Here is a 22,726-nt window from a genome sequence, read left to right as displayed (position 1 = left end):
TCTCTCAGAAATAAATAAAAAACATTAAAAAAAATTTAACCTTACTTCAAGCTCCTTTTTTAAGGGAACTATTTATACTTTCAATGACGGTGATCAGAAGAGACTCCATTATGCCATATTTACCTTTGTTTTATGTCAGTTTAAGCATTTGTGAGCTCTGCAATCATTTTTATATCACTTAATTAGGCATGAAATCCAGGCAGGAGAGAGGGATGAGGGTTAGAATCACCATAGCATGTCCACAAATCCCAGAAATTGGGGCAGTGGGAATTCATCAACGAACAGAACCACATACCCTGGCCAGACCACTACCTACGGAGACACAGCTTCAGCAATTGGAATAGATGAAAGTGCTTCTTAAAGCCCTCTACTAGTCTATAATTGTAAAATGTTTACGTGCATTTGGATTATTTATGCAATTGAAATATTTAAGCAATTCAAAGTGCACTACTTCTGTGGAGCATATATTTTCATAAGTTGCAGTTTCTAGCATAAATCTGTTCATTCCATAGTATATGGAGGCAGTTCAAATTGGAATATTTTAAATGTCAACGTAGAATAACATTGAGTTTTATGACCCGGCTTTAAGAAAATACACAGTTCAGGGCGCCTGGGTGGCTCAGTCGGTTATGCATCCGACTTTGGATCAGGTCATGATGTCATGGTTTGTGGGTTCGAGCCCTTCGTTGGAATCTGTGCTCACAGTGCAGAGCCTGGAGCCTGCTTCAGATTCTGTGTCTCTCTCTCTTTCTGCCCCTCCCCCACTCATGCTGTGTCTCTGTCTCTCAAAAATAAATAAGCTTTAATTTAAAAAATTAAAAATAAAAAAATCCATAGTGCAAAACTGAATTTACACATCTTTGGGACACACTGGGAGTGTCACTAACCAGATGAACTCAGAAGCCAAACTACTGCTAGAGCTGTACTCTATATAGAGATGCGAAGTTAATTGAACATACTCTTATGATCTGGCTTAGTTGTAGCAAGTTGTAGCATCTGTCATTTTCCTGCTGTGGCTCTATAGTGCTCCCAGATTTGAACAGCTAATTCCTTTCATTTCCTTCCACTTTAGGATTTCTCAGTCTTTCACTGCCTGTCTGCATGCCCACTCATGGATTCCGAGGTCAAACTGACCTTGTCCTGTCCCCAGCCTCCACCCCCAGACCCCAGGAGGTGTGTGCTTCGTGGATTCTCTCTAGCACTTCTTTCCCTGTGACTGACTACCTGACCTAGTTGGCCTTCCCGAGTTACTTCTCTTCCTTTCCTGCTGTCCACAAACATCTTTATAAGTTCCCTGCAGCTTCAGGCTGCACAGTGAGCCATTCTGTTGCCTGAGCTGATATTTCCAAAATATATTCCATCAGTAAATCTAATCCCTGATCCACTTTTACTTTAATCTTTCAAGTCCAGCAGGTTACTAGGTTATACCTCTCACTATGAGCATTACACATAGAACCCACATCTTTCATAAGTGTATCTGTAAAGGGGAAAATGATACATTTTAATCCCAGGTATGTTTCAGGACAGTAGTTTGGAAGCACTGAAAGAAAACACGTGGTATTGTGATGATACCACTAACCTCAACTCCTTTTGGAGTCAGTTAAGATTTTTTTTATCTACAGCACATCTTCACCTCTAATTTGGAGTAGGCAAGTAACCAAGGACTCATAGATGCAATATTTTAAAATCAATTTTCATGTGAACACAAGTTCTTTTTAGAAAATATCTAAAAAGTCTTTTTAGAAAATATCTTTTTTTTTAATTTTTTTAATGTTTTATTTATTTTTGAGAGAGAGAGACAGATCATGATACGGGCAGAGAGACAGGGCCTGAGACAGGCAGAGAGACAGGGAGTCACAGAATCCAAAGTAGGCTCCAGGCTCTGAGCTAGCTTTCAGCACAGAGCCCAACGTGGGGTTTGAACCCACAAACGTTGAGATCATGACCTGAGTCGAAGTCAGAGGCTTAACTGATTGAGCCACCCAGGTGCCCCAGAAATATCTTGGCCTTTATCTGTTTTTTACTTTTCTGTTCTGTAACCTCTGAGATTATAGTACCAGCCATTATTAGCTATTAAAGCAAGTAGTTGTTGCTGTTTTTCTGATTTTTTTAATGTTTGTTTATTTTTGTGAGAGTAAGAGGCAGAGCATGAGCAGGGGAGGGGCAGAGAGGGCAACAAAGAATTCAAAGCAGGCCTCAGGCTCTGAGCTGGCAGCACAGAGCCTGATGTGGGGCTCAAACCCATGAACTGCGATATCAGTGACCTGAGCCAAAATCAGATGGCTTAACTGAATGAGCTACTGAGGCGCCCCTCTAATTTTTTAAAACTTAAACATCCATATAAGTGTATCTGGTCATTAGTCATAAGATAAGGCATCTTTCTGATTTGGGAAGAGATAGATAAGCAAATACCCCGAATTAATATGGCAGTCAGAGCCATGAAAGCAATTTCTAGCCTACCACTATAATTATTTAGATTAGCTATTTGATTTCCATTAATCAAAAGAAGAAAACCAAGTAACCGCAATATGCAACCAACTGTCTGCCACTGACTTTAAAAATAATGTATTCTGAGTCTCCGCTGAGTCTTCATTATGTCACGAGTCTAAACCTCTGTGTGAAAAATAGAGTTCGGGGACTGTATGTAAATGGGGTTTTCACCCATAGGGGATCAGCTCTGTGAGATTCAGTAAGTATTTAAACAGCTACAAAGGATTTATTAAATAGAAAAGTGCATTTATTACTGATTTGGATATTTTCAGAGAAAGGCACATTAAACAGCAATTTTTAAATAATCAAGTTAGTGAATCACAGTAGAAAATGAATTTAATGCTGAAAAGAATCTTAAAGATCAAAGACTAACCCTCCCATTTTATAATGAAGCCGAAAGCTTTTTCTATGACCACCTGGAACATTTCAGCTTTTTGAAAAGACCTCAGTTCTACTGAACTCAAGGTCACTGTAGACAGTATTTAATTGTTGCTTATATCCATGGTGTTTGCACAGTGTTAGGGACGTATTAAACATTCAAAGTATAAGTCTGTGTGATGAATTAGTAAGTGATTTTATGAACAAACACAATCACCTGTCTGTTGCACAGTAATTTATGTTATACAAATCATAACTCAAGGTGGGCTTTAGCTGTTTTCAAGAAGTTCTCATCTGAGTAGCCTAAACTGGTGATAATCAATCGGTCTCTCATGCACCATAAGATATAGCTATTGAACTTTTAATTAATTTGTTTAGGTTTATTTATTTTTGAGAGAGAGCATAAATTGGGAGGGGCAGAGAGAGAGAGGGAGAAAGAATGTCAAGCAGGCTCTGCACCCCCAGCACAGAGTCTGATTCAGGGCTACAACTCACGAAAACATGAGATCATGACCTGAGCCGAAACTGAGTCAGACGCCGAACCGATTGAGCCACCCAGGTGTCCTGAAGTAATACTTCTTGCCAGCCTCTGTATAGTCAGATGAACCAGGTATACAAATGTCCCTAAACACCCTTCTTACCAGTTGCCAGATGGGTAAATCTTCAGCCAGAGGATAAATGTCAAGGGTATTCAGTACCCTGAACTTTTATATCCTTATAGGATTTTTGTCTTCATTTTTAGAACTGCTAGTGTCTGGATCACCGTGTCCTTGATACTCCAGGCATTTTTTTCCAGCTATACATTTTAATTTTTTCTCATATGCCACATCTCCAAACAGGCATTTCTTGAGCTAGATTGATTTTTGGCAAGGCATTGATTTGTGTGAGTTGAACCATCTAAAAAGGCCATAGCACATCCAGGACAATTCGAGAAGCAAAATAAATACTGATAGTAATGGACTATATAACCCATAAAATACAATAAATACCTATGGATCCATACTGATGCAAATAAATAATTTGAATAAATAAGTAAATGAGAGAAAAGTGATAGCTCCTTCTTGAAGTAGACTTCCTATTAATGAATGTACAAGGATAATGGAAGAAAAATCACCATTTGGCAAGCACTGTGCTAATTGCTACAGATAAGAATAATCAGTGGATTTTAGAATTAGTGACCATAACATGATGAGAAATAGGATGATATATCCACCCATAGATACTTTTTTTAAAAAACAGTGGAAAAGACTAAGGAGATATGACAACTAAATGCAGTGTGAAATCCTGGATATACTCAAGGACCAGGAAAATTGTGGAACAATTGGAAAAAAATTGAATAAAGTCTCTACATCAGCTAATAGTAATACATCAAAGTTATTTTCACAGTTTTGGTGATTGTGCATCAGTTATATGTAACATGGTAACATCCAGGATAACTATGTAAAGGGTATATGGGAACTCTGTTTTTTCAACATCCTTGCTAAGTCTAAAATTATTTCAAAATTAAAATTAAAAAATATTTTTAAGAATAAATTTTAAAAGGGCCACAGCACTTTCTGATATTTGAATGGCCCTTTATAAAAGAAGCCTAAGAGATGGGGAAGGTTTTTGATCCACACTTGACATAGAAAACAGATGGCAGCCATTGCAGAAATTTACCCAAGGCTACCCATTATGGGTCCAGGTGTTCTGTTAGATCCCATTTTTCTCACTTTAGCCCCTTTGTTCTCCTAACTACTTTACAAAGAATATGGAGAAGGCATTATTTTTCTCACTTAATAGAATTGGAAACAGCAAGAGTAAAAGATTTGCTGCTTAGTGAGCGGTGAAGTTAGAACTCAAGTTCAAGATTTCTCACCCTTCATCCAGTTTCTTTTCATTCATATTCCATAAATGTAACTATTTCTCTGTTACTGTCTTTCATTCAACAAACATTTGTTTAGAATCTTCTAGTCAAAACACTGAACTGAGAACCATACAAACAAATGTGGAAATAACTTTTGGGTGGATGACTTCACTGCAGTGAGTTATGAAAGAGAAATGGAAGTTAACCAGGTGGAAAGGGCTAGGAATATCCTTCTAAGCAGGAATGGTAGTAGCTCAGCCTCCAAAGATGGGAGCAAGGGCAATAGAATTGGCCTTGAAGTCCAGCATCCTTGAGGTCCTGTTTATTACTTCTCTGCAAACATTCAGTGCACATCCACCAGTGAAAGGCCACTTACAGACTGTTTAAAAGTAAACTTTTTGTGTGTGTGTTAACTGTGCTCTGGGGATTGTTTTAGAATCTACTTATATCCTGCTTCAACTGGCAAGCTTAAGTTAACCATGCTGCCGGAATACCCCTGTGGTCCAGCTGGCTAGCCTCACCAATTCCTCTGGGTGGTGCCCTCAGTCAGATCTTGCTAAAGTCATAATGGTTCTGGTAGGAGAAGGGGCAGCCACCAGCTAGATAACTGAAGTCAAGAGAAGATGCACCTACCTGGCTTCGGAACTCCACAAGCTATCCTGGCACCAGGGCAGTGGAAGGCAACTGGCCAGAGAAGAACCCAGGCCTCCAGTCCTCCCACACTGGGCCCCTGGGTTGAACATACCACTTCCGCTCAAATTCATAAGCTGGCAGCAGGAGATTCTTCAGTTCTGGTAGGCTTGCTCCAACTGGTGTAGGGTGTGTGTGTGTGTGTGTGTGTGTGTGTGTGTGTGTATGTGTGTGTGCGCACGCGCGCGTACGCTTGTATGCACACGTGTGGTCTTGACTGCTTTACAATCCTTAATCTGCTTAAAGTCTATGGATTATTAAAGTGGAACATCTCTTCTGAATTTATCTAATCTGAACAAAGATTACACAGTTCAAAGGATCTGAATCTGCCTTTCCTTCATTGGCTTCACACATGTGTTCTCAACAGCCTGTGTAGGGGGATGAGTCCCACATCATGATGATTTAAAGTTTTAACTCTTAAGTTTTATACATAACAATTCTGCAAATAACAGTGGCCAAGTCCAGGGAGAATAAGAGCAGATGATTATTCTCTGAATGTGGGTAGTCTTGAATCCTTAACTTTGGAATGCCATTGTTTTGGTAGCATTTGGGATATATGCATCTGTATTTGAGCAAGATTTAATAATAGTACAGTAGTTACTCCTGATATACAATTAGTGCAGATGAACCCTTTGCTTATACAAAAGCCCTCTTCAGCCTAACCTGGAGGGGGAGAAAACAATGCTGCTTAAATGGTTTACTCAGGTATGATATTATTGTTCCAAGCCTGACTTCAGATATTCGAAAAATAGACTTTTGGGATCACAGTTTTGTTATAAGTTTATTCATCACTTGCTTAGCGACTGAGTTGCAACACCTTTTTTTTTTCTTTAATGTTTACTTCGTTTTTGAGGGTGAGAATGAGCTGGGGAGGGCAAGGAGAGAGAGAGAGATGGAGGGTCTGAAGCAGGCTGTGTGCTGACACAGCACAAGAGAGCCCTGTGTGGGGTCAGACTCACGAACATGAGATCATGACCTGAGCCAAAGTCAGACACAACCAACTGAGCCACTCAGGTGCCCCAAGGATTTTAACATCTTTAAGTCTTAAAGAGCTGCAAGTTCAGTGGTAGCCATTTCAGTTTGTTAAACCATGCATTGGCCCCAGATTAAAGTCTTTGTGGGCCTCTACTTAATGGGGAGGAGTTTGCCCAGATTTTCAAAAAAAAAAATTAAGTTCCCAATTAAATTAGCTTCCAACTGTATCATCATTTGTATTAGTATAAAACCTCTAGGCCATGTTAGCCTTACAAATTAATTAACATGGTAGAGTGGAGGAGTGGTGAGTAATGCCTGTATTATCTGACTTATGTTTGTCTTTAAATAGTGCGCTTTCAGCCAAAATTACTTGATCTACATTAACCCTCTAACACTTATATATTCTACTGATGCCCTAATTTTATAAGACATTAGAGTGATTTCTGTTGCATCAATGATAGCTTTCATTGCTTATAAAATGTGCTTAGACACACTCAATAATGTTTTCTTCAAACTTGTATTGCATTGATTACATCTGGCAGTCCCATATGGTGAAAGTTAGTTACAACCCTTCCAATTAAATTACGGTTGGAAACCCACTTCTGGGGTGCAGCTCAGCGATCTACTAAATTCCTCAATGACATTCAGAACATGAAATAATTTTGAGAGAATAAATTTACAGTACAAGTGGGAGCAGAGAAGAAGGTTTTCAATGTGTATTAATTTATTTTTCAAAATTCATTACTTGCATAGTTTACTTTCCAAGCTAATTCTAACCAAAGATGAGTAACACTGCTTTGGCAAGGGTATGTGCGTAAAATATTTCCATATGTTTAAGCAGATAGACCAAGTGCAGTGCTTACATATGAGAAAACACAGTGAAAAATGTTCTGAAGGCAGGTTCTCTAGCACCTGTTCCCTGGCTTGTTCTTAGTTAATGATCTAGCATCCTATTTTGTGAAGAAAAGGGGACTCATTAAAAAATGTCCACAGTCTGGGCACCTGGATAGCTCAGTCAGTTATGCATCTGACTCTTGATCTCAGCTTGGTTCATGATCTCATGGTTTGTGGGATCTAGCTCTGCAATGGGCTCTGTCCTGACAGTGTGAAGTCTGCTTGGGATTCCCTCTCTCTCCTTCTCTTTCTACACCCTTCCCCCTTTTTCTCTCTCACATGCTCGCTCGCGCTCTGTCTCTATCTCTCAAAGTAAATAAATTTAAAAAACAACATTCCACAGCTCCTGCTACCACGGCTCCCCACCTGAAAGCATCTATACCACATACTTTGCCTTTTCTTCTGTGTCTATAGATGAATGATCTGGGCTTCTATGTTAGGCCACCCCTTCCTGTGCACAGTTCTCATCCTCTCTCCTCGCAATCTCTCACCCCTGCAATGCCCTCCCCTGAGTCATCAACCTCCCTTCTCTCAATGCATGGCTACTAGGAGACAAGCGTCCTGTTCTGTACCTCAAATAAGCAAGCAAACAAAGAAGACCCTCTCCTGACTACGGTCTCCATCCAGCTACTGCTAGATTTCTCTGTTCTTCAAAAGGGCTGTCTTTGCTTAGTTCCTGCACTGTCGTTTTCCATTCCTCCACTGCTCACTCTGCTTAGGCTTTCACCCACTCTCTTCTTGGCCCTCTCCATTCCGTCAGGGTCAGGGTCGGCTGATCTTGGGATTAAACAGACACACTCCTTCCTCAGGCATTGGCTCTTGCTAATCCCTGGCCTCTGGTTCCAGTCATCAGATGCATGGTTCTTCCTTAAAGCTTGTGTTCAGAAATCACCTATTCAGGAAAGCCTGCCTAATCTTTTTCATTCAAACTGCAATACTCTGTCGCACGTTCTCTCTCTTACCCCTTTTGCTGAGTGGTCCCCACCCTCCCTACCCCAGGATATTTACAAACGCCTCATGACAAAGTGGACTGTCTAGGGAAAGCAGCCTGGGCTCTGGCACCAGCCCTGAGTCTCTGCTCACAAACTGGGTGCTCTTCGGCTACCTGCCCTCTGCAAGTCTCAATTTGCTCATCTGTAAGCGCAGATAATATAAATCATTCATTAAGCAAATATAGAGGTCAGACAGGCCAAGCAATGTGCTAGGCCCAGATAGTCCTGAAGGAGACAGATATGATTCCGCCCTCACGGAGCTTGCAGTCTGGGGAACAGGTCAATAATATTCAGCAATCATCCTGGAAACAAACGTGAACATCACAGCCCACCACACTGAAAAGGGATAAATGAGCCAACTTGTGAGGTGCCTCATTTTAATTAGCACTCGCTCTATTTTCCTCCCCGTCCTCTCACACCACAACTGCATTATTTTTACCTCAGTTCTACCGACAGGCATATCCTAGTTGGTATCTACACTTGAGTACATCAAACAATCCCCCGAAAGATCTCTTAAAAACACTAGGGCCCAGGTCTGGAATTTCTTGATTCAAGAGGTTGGTGATGTGGCCCCTACGCTGTGTTCTCATCGTGTCCTAGGAAGTTCTGAAGCAGACGTCCCCAGACCTTACGCTGAGAAGTGCTGATTTAGGGAAATAGTTTTATTATTTTTTTTTAATATTAGGTTATAAAAACATTTTAAAGTCATGTCGTTCTGAATAAATTACACTTCCCAAGAAGCCATTTAGTCTGGGACTTTTGCCTCACATTAATGATATTAATGATCCTTAGAGGCTACACACACACTATCTAATCATACTAGATTCTCAGTCTTAAAGTAACTCGCCCCTCTGAGGACACTTTTTGTTGCCTAGTAACTTTATCATTAACAAATTGAGTTTTAAAATGCCATCCATGTTCGTTGTGAAGAACAGCAAAGAAAACCACAAGCAAAAAGAAAATTGACCAGAGAGCCTCCCTGCCTGAGACCCCGAGGAGAGCCGTCAACAGATGACGCTGACTGCCGCCACTACGCAGCCATGCAGATTCAAACATGACCCCGTAATTTCGCTTCATTAACATAATTACGTTACGGCAAGTAATTTTGAAATATGACCTGTTCCACAATAAGGTCATAAACCCACAAAGCTATTCCTTATGTAAGTAATTACAAGGTAAGTTAGGTATTATTCCATTCAGAATTATTGAAGCCTGGAAAAGCTGACTTGTGGGTAAAAAACAAAAGCACACCAATGAGAATTTATTATTTCTCGTTTAAACTAGAGTGGTATCACAGTTAGTTGTGTCCAAGGAGGGATATGCACAATTGAGTTTTCTAGACAAATAAAATGTATCTTGGTAAATATCCCAAGATTTTGTTTCTGATGGCTTATGGGTAGTTTATCTAACATATACCTCCCTCCATATGTACTGAACAGAGTAAAAATTATTTTTGAGATGGATGAAGGGCATCCATGAATATCTAACACTAGATGCTGTAGTGATGCCATGAGTCTCGTAGGAAATGTGCCTATAGTAAGTTGTCCTAAGCTTTAAGTCTTTGTATTAGATCTACATAGTTTTTCATTTGCTGTAGACCAACATTTTTTTGTGGCTTCTTCCTAAAGTCAATATGCCTGTCTCCAGCAAACCTTCTCTCTCTCTCTCTTTTTTTTTCTTGTAATTACTAAAGGTGAGAAACCAAATCAAAACAAAAATTTATGTTAGGACTGTATATAGAGTAAAAGTAAGCATTCTGAAGTAGGGACCTCCAAGTCAAGTGTACAAGTATTAATACAAAGTGTGTATCTTTATGGATTTTTATTTTTGACTATTTTTAAAAACTTAAAGACTTTATTTGCTCTAGTTTTTCCATGGCATTCTGGATTAGAGGGATCATCTGATGCTGTGACCTTTGCATAAGTGAGTTAGAACTATAACATAGGCTAAAGATTACAGGAATGTTCTGTAGCTTCTAGAAAGTTATTGCTTTTTTGCTCCAATCATTTTTTTCTACAAGTCAGATGGCCTTAAATAATTCTTAAATAATTAAGAATTTAGGCCTTAATATTACTTTTATCATTCTGATATGTAACTAATGGTACCTCAGTGTAGTTTTAATTAGTAATCATCAAAAGATTTGACCATATTCTTATGTGTTTAAGAGCTTTTTAAATATATTTTTAGTGAAAGATCTATTCATGTCCTTTGTCTAATTTTCTATAGGATTTTTGATTTTCTAGATTTATAGAGGTCTTGTATAAAGTAGGAAAATTATCCTTTTATCTGTAATTTAAGATTTTTCAGTTTGTCACTTCTCTTTGACTTCACTCTGTGATTTTTGCTGTACAGATTTTTTATTTCCCCTATAGTCATATTAATCATTTCTTTAATGGCTCCTGGGTCATTGTATGTTCCTAGGATTTCTCCCTGGAATTTTAAAGCTTCAATTTTCACTTTTAAAGTTTGACCCATCTAAGATTTATTTTGATTTAAAGTACAAAGTGCTCATCTTCTTTATTTTTTAATATATGGATATTCTGTTCTTAGCACGTACTGAATAATCTCTTACCTCACCGATTGGACATGCCAAATTTTATCATATACCAAATTATATTTCCCTCCACCCTCTTATAATTATTATATGTTGAAATGCATTTTAGTATTTCATCAGTATTATTTTTTCCCGATTTTTTTTCTTTTGCTATTTTTGCTTCGTTTTTTTTTCTATGTAAACTTTAGAATGGCTTGTCTAATTTTTAAAGGTTGCTATTTTTATTGAAATTACACTATTGGTAAGAAAAAAACTCAGATCAGAAAAAAAAGAAATTACACTAAATGTACAGAGTAGTATAGAGAGAACTGATATCTTTATGGTATTGAATATTCCTGTCTAAGAACAAGGTGTACATTTCCATTTATTTTAGGCATTTCCCCTATTGTCTCTTAATACCAGACGTCATTTTAAAGTTTGCTCATTTCAACCAGCGCCCAAACAAAGGTCAGGCATCCCAACCTATCGCTGTATCTCTCAAGAGTCTTCAAAGCCACTGGCTTCCTGCCTCCCCAACTCCGGCCTTTATTCCTGCATTTTATTTGTTGAAACTGAAAAAGTTGTCCTGTGGAGTTTCTCACGACCTGGATCTTGCTGACTGTACCCCTATGGTGTCATTCAACATGTTCATCTGTCCTTATTTTAGGAAGATGACATAGGAGATGAAACATTCTAGTCTTTTTGTGCCAACCTTTTAGCAATATTTCAACTTTTCTTCTGTATAGATTTTTTTTTAATTTTTTTAATGTTTTATTTATTTTTGATACGGAGAGAGACAGAGCATGAGAGGGGGAGGGGCAGAGAGAGAGAAGGAGACACAGAACCAGAAGCAGGCTCCAGGCTCTGAGCTAGCTGTCAGCACAGAGCCTGACGTGGGGCCTGAACCCACAAACGCGAGATCTGACCTGAGCCGAAGCTGGAGGCCCAACCGACTGAGCCACCCAGGCGCCCCTGTCTAGGTCTTTCTTATTTCTTTCTAAGTATATTCCTAGGGTTTTTAATGATGTAATTTCAATGGAGGGTGGTTAGGCAATATTTATCAAAATTACAAGTGCTTGGGTTTTTTGACCTAGTGAGTTAACTTCGAGGAACTTATCCTGCATTGCACACCTGTGAAATGATATATTTCTTACATTACTCCTTACCTCATTATTTGTAATAGCAAGAGATTGCAATAATCTAAATTCCCATTGGTAGGAGACTAATTTTTTATGGCATATCCATACAGTAAAATACTGTGAAGCTGCTAAAAAAAAAAAATGAGGAAGCCTTTTATGTAATGATAACAAATAGTTTCCAAGATGTGTTGCTGAATGAAAGAATGAGGTTCCAAATCAGCGTGTATAGGATGCATATTATGTTATTATTCCTATAAGAAAAGATGAAATGTATATGCTATACATATGTAAGGGATCTCTGGATGATAATATTGGTTGGTTCCACCCAGAGAAACTGGCTAACTAGGGGCTAGGAGATAGAAGATCTTCACTATAAACCTTTTCATATGTTTTGAATTTTGTTGTCTGTTAAGGTTTTACCAATACAGCTTTCTCTAGTTAAGAAAGTTGAATTATTATAATGTATAATATGTAGCATGTTAAGATACTAATCAATATTTTTTTACTTAAAGCCTATTGTATCATTATTTGGCAAACATAAGATCAGTATGTTAAAAGGAGTGAGATTTCACCTAAACTATGAGATACTTTCCCAGCATGGGATCCAATTAAAAACTGAGAGGTCCCTCCTCGCCCCTCCATACATATACATACACAAACACAAAGCTGATACACACACTCAAGGAATTTGAACAGAGTTGGTCTTGTGGAGTTCCTGCATTCAATACGAGAAGTGGACCAAGTGACCTCTAAGTCTTATCCAGCTGGGGCATGGGTAGTAAAAATAGCATGGGATTTGGAGCCTTCAGATGAAAGCTCAGATCCGCTTTTGACTCCTTAGTAAACCATGTGAACATGGTAAAAATATCTTAAACTCACTAACTTTCAGTTTCTGGGCTCACCTTCCAACTTATTTTGAGGATTAGCAATGATTTGTTATTATGTATAGATGAGTAGCCCATTACATTATTATTTTGGCTCTAGAATACCATGAGTTAATTGGTCTCTGGGGAGAAAACTGATGTCAGAGGATCTATTTTATAGGGAGAATTTCTCTTTTCATTTTGAAACTTAGATATTCCTGTCATATTCTTCAAGTTTATTAACAATTCCCTAGTCTTCAAGCTTCCCAGACACTCACATGTAGACTCTCAAGCAATGAGAACATTTCAACACTAGAAATGAGAAAATATGACAGCATATCCCATCCTATGTGAGTAGACTCTCTTGAGCATAACTCAAGTTGAGCTTTGACTCACATCCTTTTTCTTACTGGGAGTATAACTGTATATTTAAAATATAGATCTATAGATCTATTTCACTGTAAAATCTATGAGGCTGATACCATCCTGATGCCCATCATTCAGTCATTCTCTGCAGGGCCAATTATCTGTATGTATTTTTTAAAAAGTTAACTTGAGAGAACTATTTCATTTTATTCTAATTTATTTATAGGCAAGTCATTTGCAGGATAGATCCTAACACCTATCTTGGAGTCCTAAAAATATTCTCTGAAATTTCTCTGACACAACTAGCTTTATCTTAAATAATGCTTGGGACATGTAAGAAGCAGCCCCAAGTTAGGAAAATGAAAAACCAACATCCCTGCCTTCATTTCACCACGTCTCTTGTGCGATTTTTCAGTGGTTGACTGAGGAGAGCAACACACTCTCATGGTGTGCCAGGGCAGCGGGCACTGGTGCTCAATATAATATCCCTCCCATCTTACCTGCCCACCATGGGAAAGCCTTGAGCTGCTGTGTAAGAAGTTTGATAAGGGACCATTTCCTGTCAGAGCGAACTGTAAAACTTAGAAGACTCAGAAGAAAATAATTAAATTCATGTCTCTCCAGATCTATGGGGGTTGATTTTTATTTAGATTGCTTTAAACTCTGTCTTGTGGAGAAGTCCACTGACACCCCAAACTTCTTCTTCTTCCTCTCTCTCTTTTTTTGCCTATTCAACATTAACATTGGCTGATCTCCTAATCATCTTTCTACACACTTCCTACAGCTGTTACTATATTGTAAATGCGGTTCTGAAATTTACAGGGAAATGTAACCAGACTACTTTCATGGAGCCTTTTTATATCTACTTAATGTTTCACTTGTTTGCCCACACCATGCAATAAAAATTACTAGTTGCCTTTTCAGACACTGACAGTGATGAACAGGAAGAGGAAACCGAACTTCTTTTAGAAATGCCCCTGTTACAGTGCGTGCGGCAGGTTTATAAATAGAGATAACAGGTGGATATTTTCAGGCAGCATTAATGTATTAGTCAATATCAGGGTAATTTTGTATTTATAGTTTATAGGAGTATTAAAAAAACAAAGCAGTAAAATTAGTTTTTCACATTCTTTTTCACTTTCATTTTCCCCATGGTCTGTAGTCCTGGAAAAGACCGTCTAGAAAATAATGCCTGGAACTTAATTTCCCCAGGGTACAGTGAGTAAGCCACAAGTATTTTTTATTTGTTTGTTTTTTTCTTTTCATGAAAGAGCCACCTAATTTAGGTTGGTGTTTTGGGTCTGTTAGAGAGTTCTTTCTGTCAGTTTCTAGCATTTCTGTAGCACAAGGTGAAAGAATTTTTAGAGAAAATCATAATAAATATTTTCCAGCTTTCTCAATTAGTATGCATTTTAAAAATGTGAGATATTATGACTTTTCAAAATCCTGAAGCAACTGCATGAAATAAAAAGTAGCGAAAGAGCAAATGAAAGTTCTAATCTTCAGCCTGCCCTACAGCAAATTCTCAGTAAAGAGTAGGTTGAAGCGTATGAAGATGCCACTATTTGACCACTTTGACTAACAAAAATGGCAATTTCACAAAATTCAAACTAAGATTAATATCCTTCTGTAATCATCTTGGTGTCAGAAACCCATGAGCCCACACTATTTTACTAAAAGAGCACTCGGGTGTTGAGAACATTATAGTTATTAGCCAAGATAAGAATAGTTTGTGTGGTCTCAACAGACACTGATGCAAAGTGAATCTAAGCAGTTCACCTCAGAAGCGTTTAGGGATGTCCTCAAACCCTCACACGAAATAAGGCAAGAGGTAAAAGCCAAAAGAGAAAAACAACCCCAGCCAAAAGATAAAATAGTAAAACGAAGGGGAGAGACAGAGATTTCGTAAAATAAGACAGGAATACTAAATATAACCCAAATATAATTTAGTATAAATACTAGTATAAATACCTTGTATCTGGGAAGCCTTGGTATGTGTGGCTAACAGCCCAGAGTACTGTCCTCTACTAGGGTGTCATGATATTTCTATACTGTATTTACAGTTCTGACTGTGCATTAAGGTCAGTTTAAAAATGGCTTTGAACACTCTGAAAGTCCTTCTATGAGAATTTTTTCTTGACATAATTTCTCTGGATATTTTACCTCAATTCCCAGCCCTTCAGGATACCCTCAAGCATTAGTGAATGATTTTTTTAAAGCTCTGAATAAAAAGCTGGAGATCTCCTTAAAGAACGTATCCCTCATACATGAAGGGAAATACCACAAAAGCATATATCTTATATCATCGTGTTATCCTCTGTATCCCTAGCACCTTGCACAGGACCTGACATGCAGTTATCAAGAATAAGTATTTATTGAACGACTGACTGAGTGAGTGAATTAAATTCTAGAGATTGCATTCACATTTAAAACTTATATATATTTTTAGCATCTATCGTAGCTCACTAAACATCCTTTGTATATAAGAAGCTGTTCAGTACAAATGACTCCATTTCTCATGTATAAAATGAGGGTCTATCTAGTCAAGGTGTTTCCAGCAGGAACATTCTGCAGTCTTTCAAACAGCTAAGCCCATAGGCTGGGGGAGAGCAATCAGTAGGGACTTCTTAAAGTATTAATGGGTAGGCTAAAACCATTAATGCCTGGCTTAGTTTCAAAATGGCCTTGAGCCACACATGACCTTGATTGATGATGACTTTTTAACCCATCTCTCTGAAATGACTCCCTGAATCTTGCCTTAGGGCTTGCATGTCACTTTAGCTCTCCTGACTGTATTCCAAAGAAAGTCATTCACTGGCAAGGACAAAGTCTCCCTGCTTGTGCGAAACAGGATTATTCATTACCACTTTATGGAAAGTCCAAGTCACATTTCCAGGAGGGCTGGGATCTGCCAGCTCACTGGTGCTTGTTGGCATTGATTTTATTTTTCCCAGTTGTCACCCACTTTAATCAAAAGCCTTTGGAATTCTCAATGGAGCCTCTTTATCAATTGAGATCTCTTGAAGAAAAGGAGTATGTTTATAAACAAAATAAAAAATCTTATTAAGGAGACATGTTTTGTGGACTTCATTCTAATTGTTCTGTGTTTATTTTAAACACTTGTATTATTGGCTAGTTGGTCAAGAACCAATGTTATGAAGACTAAATATATTTGGCCTCACTCTAGTGCTGCATTATCAAATATGATACCCACTAGCCACATGTGGCTATTGAATTAATTAAAATTAAATAAAATTAAATTTCTCAGTTGTACTGGCCACACCACAAGGACCCAATAGCCACAGTGGCAAATGGGTAGCTTATTGAATAAGTATACAGATGCAATATTTATGTCATTGCAGAAAGTTCTGTCCGACTGCATTTTTCTCACTTTCCAAAGGACACAGAGTAACTGAGCATTTTGGGTTTTGATTTTAGAAATTTCTTATAGCTTAACAAGGGAAAATATTTGTATTCATAATCTATTTATGAAGTTAAACAATTTCCCAAGAGGTTATCTTTGTTGTGAAGTATTCTTGAAAGTTTATAACCTTACCTCCTACTAGTTAGAGGATGTTTGGTACCAAAATACTCCCAAACTCCTTGGGAGCCTTGGGTATCAGCAAAGAAAGGAACTAAGTCACATTCATCTTTATTCCAATTAGCTTCCTCTTGATGCTATGGAATTCAGACTTAATATATTCATATATACCAAAGCACTTTAGAAATTTTGGGGAGGGTTAGTACATTTTCCCTTCATTTCTCAGTATTTCCAGTACTAAATGAGCAGACCACCATAGACTCTTACAGGACTAACCTTCTACTTGGGTGTATGGAAAATACCCAAGAATTTTAAACTTATAGCACTAGCCAGCTCAGTGCCAGCTGCTACATGATCAGTAATTCCAAGCCACAGAGTTCTACAAAATCATTTTGGGGAACCACTGATATAGCACTAATTCAACCAATAATTAAGGAATATTCAGTGATAAAGAAAAAAACTAATATTCTTTCCCACTCTGATTATTGGAGTATCCCATAAAAATATTTTTGGAAAGAAAATTTTCCAACTGTAAGGATTTTTAAAATTAGTAAAACGATAATTATTTTTAAAAGGTTATAATCTTGACTCTCAGACAAATATAAAATGAACAAATCTCAAAGATTTTCTTTAACTCATTAACTAATAAGAGAATCAGTAAGTTAGTACCACCAATTTATTAGAGAATCCAAAAAGCAAATGAATGTATAGATGCATGAGGAATACTGAAACACATTTGCATAATAGATGTAAAACTAGTCAATATCCACAGGGCAATAATCAATTGCATTCAATCTTACAGGTATACTAAGCAATTTTTATATACAAGAATTATTTGCATCACTATCAATTATCTTTATCTTAGAGAGCTGTAACATTGTTCAAAGAAGACGAAGGGCTCCAAACTCATAGTCAGATATCCTGGAAAGGTATGTTCATAGTTTTTCACTCTGGGTAATCATATGGGTCCATTTTCAAGTCTTTCATAATTTTTTCTGGTAAATTACATATCTGTAGCTTACTCTTTACGTAGTTCTGCCCTGTTGATTTTACCTGGCCATTTTCCCCTACTTTCAGAGATAGCTGATAAGCTTTCCTTTTTGCTTAATTCAGTAGAATAGGAAAAAACATAAAGATGTGATTTTTTGGGGCAAAATGTAAGAGAGCATGGAAAGAACCACAGTGGACTAGATAGCTGGGGGGAGAAGCAGAAGAAAGATGGAAGGATCATAATTTCATAGATGTTGTGATTACAGAATTAAACCTCCTGCCTTCCTTTCCTTGGTTCTGGTCTCTTGGTTTTAAAATACATCGCAATTTAATAACATCTTTTTGGAGGAGAAAGAATGTACAATTGTTTAAGGAGAAAAAAGTAAGCTCTTTTAAGAATAGCACAATGGTGTATATTTATTTGTACCCTACCTAGCATATTATGCTCTTAATAGGTGAGATTTTAAGTCAGAGCCTTCTTTTCATTATTCGGAATCACTTCTGGCCATCATTTATGAGGCACATGACATGGTACTCTTCATAATCCATTTTCTGACCAAAACTTTTAGCACCTTTGTGATTAAAAATATCATCTTAAAGCATTTTAAAGAACACCAGTGTGTTCTCTCCATTTCCATCTGATTAGACTAGTCTACCCCCACACCCCTCCACAGATTGATACAACTAATTTGAAAGTTATCAGGAAGCTATGGACAGAATAGCACCCGAGCAACAGTCCTCCACAAAGCATGCGTGTGTCATCCACCTTCTCTGCCATTGAAAATGCTATGATTTATACTGAGAGATTTGGCACATTCTTCTGCCTCTAATTGTGCCGCTTGGCACCCAATAGACAGTTCTTTTGTATATATCCCAAGGACAAGAGATATATCTACTTGCACAAATTCATTTAATTACATGGGTCTTATATTCATGAATCCTTTGTAAGACATTTGGCTGCTGTTTCACAAGAAAATCAGTCAGTTCATTTCTCAGGTGGTAAATGCTTGCATCACTTGTAGTAAATCTACATCCTCCTCTCTGTTCTCTGCCTCTGTGGCTTTTTTCTTTTTAGTGCCGCCATAGAGTACAGTGGTATAGAGGATAATTCTGGATCTAAGTCTAAGCAAAAACTTAACTGTGGGCGTCAGCACCAATGAAAACACGCTGACTGAGAAAGCAAGGATAAGAAAGTAGCCAAAAGTTTACACTTACTCAGGCGATGACACTTAGGCAGGAAATGACCACGGTGACACAGCTTTGCATCTGAGGACTGGCTGGTTTCTCTTTGTACACTGTTTTCAGAAGAGTTAAAATTGGGGGTGGAGAGGAACATTATGCATGTTACAGTTGAGGAAATTTGCTAAATTATAGGTTGCTAAAATAAAGATTGTTTCACAAGGTAATAACTCCTTTTTTGAGTGTGATAGATTCTTTCACAAATTTTCCAGCTTCATTGCTGTTGATCTAGGACAACCCTTTATCTTAGTGAATCAGAGAACAATTCCAAATTTCCATTCCAAATTTCACCAGGTGAACTAGTACTAAGCAAACTTAGAGCAATGGTTTCCAAATACCCAGTGCTAACCCTCGTGGCGGGGCAGTGGGGGTGAGGAGGAAGAAAAGAAAAAGTAGTGAAACCATAAATTCAAACATACCCACTTTGAAGAACTGCCTTCTTTTCATGATGAAATATTTATTCCTGTAGGTGACTGATACATTCATTCTTTTATGTGATTGTAAGACATATTATTTTTATAAAACAGTTTTGCCCCCATCGCAGTGTAATATGGTGACAGGTGGGGTGCCTGGGTGGCTCAGGTGGTTAAGTACCCGTTCTTGATTTCTGCTCAGGTGTCATGATCGCATGATTGTGGGATCAGTCCCCACACATCCGGCTCCAACACTGAGTATGAAGCCTGCTTGGGACACTCTCTCTCCCTCTCTCTCTGCCCCTCCCCTGTTCAGGTGTGCTCTCTCTCTCTCTCTCTCTCTCTCTCTCTCTCAAAATAAATACATAAAAACATTTAAAAAAATAACTACATACAAAAATATGAAAATTAATAGGCCAAAGTGCTTCAAGACAGTTCTTTGCTTTAGGTATTTTTTTTCCTTAGTTCTTTTCTTTTCTTTTCTTTATTTTTATTTCAGAGAGAGAGAGAGAGACAGACAGACAGACAGAGTGCGAGTGGGGGAGGGGCAGAGAGAGGAAGACACAGAATCTAGAGCAGGATCCAGGCTCTGATCTGTCAGCACAGAGCCAACACAGGCCTCGAACCCGCAAACTGTGAGATTATGACCTGAGCTGAAGTCGGACACTTAACCAACTGAGCCATCCAGGCACCTCTTCTGTAGTTATTTTCTGACTGTTTTTTTTTTTTGTTGTTGTTGGAGAAATGATCTTCCTCAGCAATTGTTTTCACCATCAAAAAAATACTTTCGTTTTTTTCTCAGTTCATAATTATGAAAGCATTTTTTAAATTTTCAAATAATTGGGTTATCCAAAAAAGGCAATAAGTTGCATTTATGAATAATCCATCTTTCTATAAATACCATTAACTACCGCGACAGTTTTTTTTAAAGTCTTTCTTACTGTGCTAGCTTTTAGCTCTGTGATCACTCATCTCTTAATTCTCTGACCTGTTTGAACACAGTGTTTTCTAAAGCAGAATACACACATGTACATGCCCACAACCTATGTGGCCACTGGTAACATAAAGGAGAGATGCAAGAGTTAATGGTAATTTATTCATAGCTCAACTACTTCTGCCTTTTCTAGCAATAGTACAATCTACTACTATTCCGGTACCGCAGCCCCTTGTTTTTTATGTAAAGCCATTTTATTCAGTAGCTTGAAAATAATGAATCTATGAAGTAATGCTCCTTGTAATAGTAATTCATTTTAGAATGTGTTGATTATGATTAATGGTGGGGGCCCGGCATTTTGTAGACGAATGTTAATACAGTAACATTTGGGCGGCACCTTTTGTGATTTTTCAAGGTGGTGCTCTTGTTTGGTAATGCATCCCATGTCCAGCAATTGCATTATGCCAGCATTGGTGACAGTGCCACTTTGTCAGTCTGGAAAGACCATCTCAGACTCGATAAGGAAGCACTTTATCAAAGGGAATAAAAAATGGAAATGAGCTCCTACCTGTGGACTAAGATTAAATTAGCTTTGAGAATTCAGAAACAGCAGCTACTCTTACTTTTCCTTCTAATGCAGCATGTGTGAGCCTTTACACCTCAAGTTATATTAGTTCAACATATATTTGGTACCTACTATGTGTAATGCATTAAGTGCCTATTCCGATTCTTTTAAGATTCACAATGATGAATGCACTCCCATCTGTGCCTTCAAAAAAAAACCCAAGAAAAGAGATGGCTCATGTACGGAATTATCTGTAGAAGGAACCAGTGGTATGTGCTATTGGAGAGGTAGAGATAAAACGTGCCAACATTTCAGAGGAGGGGGAAATTGCTGTTGTAACTGAAGAACCAGGAGGGTATTCATGAAGGAAATGGAAGTAGAGTAGAACCTTGAGGATTTGAACATATGGAGCCAGGTTGAAGTAGTTCCAGAAAGAGAATTACACAAGCCAGCAACAGGAGAGAGAAATTCTGGGATATGTATTGCAAAAGGGAGTCTGGCAAGAATTGCAGGATCCCTGAAGGGGAGTAGTGGATAGAAACAAGTTGGATCACAGTACAGTGAGACTAAAGATTTTGGGCTTTACTCTAATGGGCATGAGGAAAATTGTGAGGTTTTGTAAATATAGAAATACCTGTTCATATGGTGCATCAAAACGATTCATCTGGAGGTTATGCATATGTTGGATTAAAGAGGGCAGTAACCCGGACTTCAGAGAATGGCTGAAAATCACTGGTGGGATCCTTGAGAATGCATTAAGAGGAACTGCCACTATGGCCGTGGGAATGGTCGTGGGATAATGGATAGAAGGATCAAGAGTGCAGTATGGAATAAGTGTTGACAGCTCATTGAACATAGGGAAAGGGAGATGGAAAGAAGTCAAAGACTTTGATGTTGAAAGAAGAAAAAAAGAGGGGCATGTGGGTGGCCTAGTTGGTTAAGTGGCCGACTTCTACTCAGGTCATGTTCTCGTGGTTCATGGGTTTGAACCCTGCATCGGGCTCTGTACTGACAGCTGGGAGCCTGGAGCCTGCTTCAGATTCTGTGTCTCCCTCTCTCTCTGTCCCTCCCCTGCTGGTGCTCTCTCTCTCAAAAATAAATAAACATTAAAAAAAAAAAAAGGAACGAACGAACAAAGGAAGAAAAGAATGGCTTTGATTGATACGACAGTCCTGTTTGAGCCACCTTGAATTTGAAGTGCCGGTAAGAGTCAAAGACTAAGACTATCCCAAGATAATTTGCAATGCACATCAGAAATTAAGATAAAAATAAAGCCAAACCTAGCCTTTTATTTATTTGAGAATAATATGAAGAGGGATAATAGTTGAAATATTTTTGCTTTGAGAGAAGTTCACCAGCAGACAGGAGAAGAACATTACACAGAAGAGAAGAGGGCCAGTAATAGATCCTTGGAGAACACTCCCCACTCTGAAGGTAGAAGAAGGGGAGATTTTGGGGTGGGGAAATCCTCAAAAAGAGTAGTTCCCCCAAAGACCAGGGAGTGCGGTAAGCAGCATCAGAAAGACTGGAGCAGGCTAGCAGAAGTCATTTTTCTTGCACATTGGAAATTTGCCTTTAAAAGAAGGAAAGATCACTTACCTATAGAGTTACCGGAACAGAGTTCTTTAAATCTTTACTAAAGAGTTTCCTGATTTAAGTCACATGAAGATCAGTGGCTGCAGCTCGCTGCCCTGGGAAGAGCCCTCTCTCACAGACACACGGCTGTTCTTTCCAGGACACCTCTAGAAGCCTAGTGGCTTGGCCATCTCTTTCCCCCATAAGGACACACCATGGAGCGGCAGGTCCACCATACACTGCTTCTTTCTGCATCTGGTCCATCCGCCATATAGATCAGGGGTCCCTGAGGCCAGTGGGTAT

At 38.4% G+C, this 22,726-nt stretch overlaps 1 protein-coding gene and 1 long non-coding RNA gene across 2 annotated transcripts in view; one reads left to right on the top strand and one right to left on the bottom strand.

The window, feature by feature from the left end:
* The window catches only part of LOC115292048, a 36,330-nt gene extending 17,363 nt beyond the window's left edge, over positions 1-18,967 (bottom strand). The window contains exon 1 of the long non-coding RNA XR_003908772.1: positions 18,913-18,967. This is a non-coding gene — a long non-coding RNA (uncharacterized LOC115292048). The remainder of the gene's footprint in view (positions 1-18,912) is intronic.
* The window catches only part of SERPINI1 (serpin family I member 1), a 71,539-nt gene that overhangs the window by 18,149 nt on the left and 30,664 nt on the right, over positions 1-22,726 (top strand). The gene's annotated exons all lie outside the window — the stretch shown is intronic.

This window comes from Suricata suricatta, chromosome 5 (assembly GCF_006229205.1).
Source record: "Suricata suricatta isolate VVHF042 chromosome 5, meerkat_22Aug2017_6uvM2_HiC, whole genome shotgun sequence".
Lineage (NCBI taxonomy): Eukaryota > Metazoa > Chordata > Mammalia > Carnivora > Herpestidae > Suricata > Suricata suricatta.
Note: the sequence above shows the minus strand (reverse complement) of the source record. Positions and strands in the feature narration are given on the sequence as shown.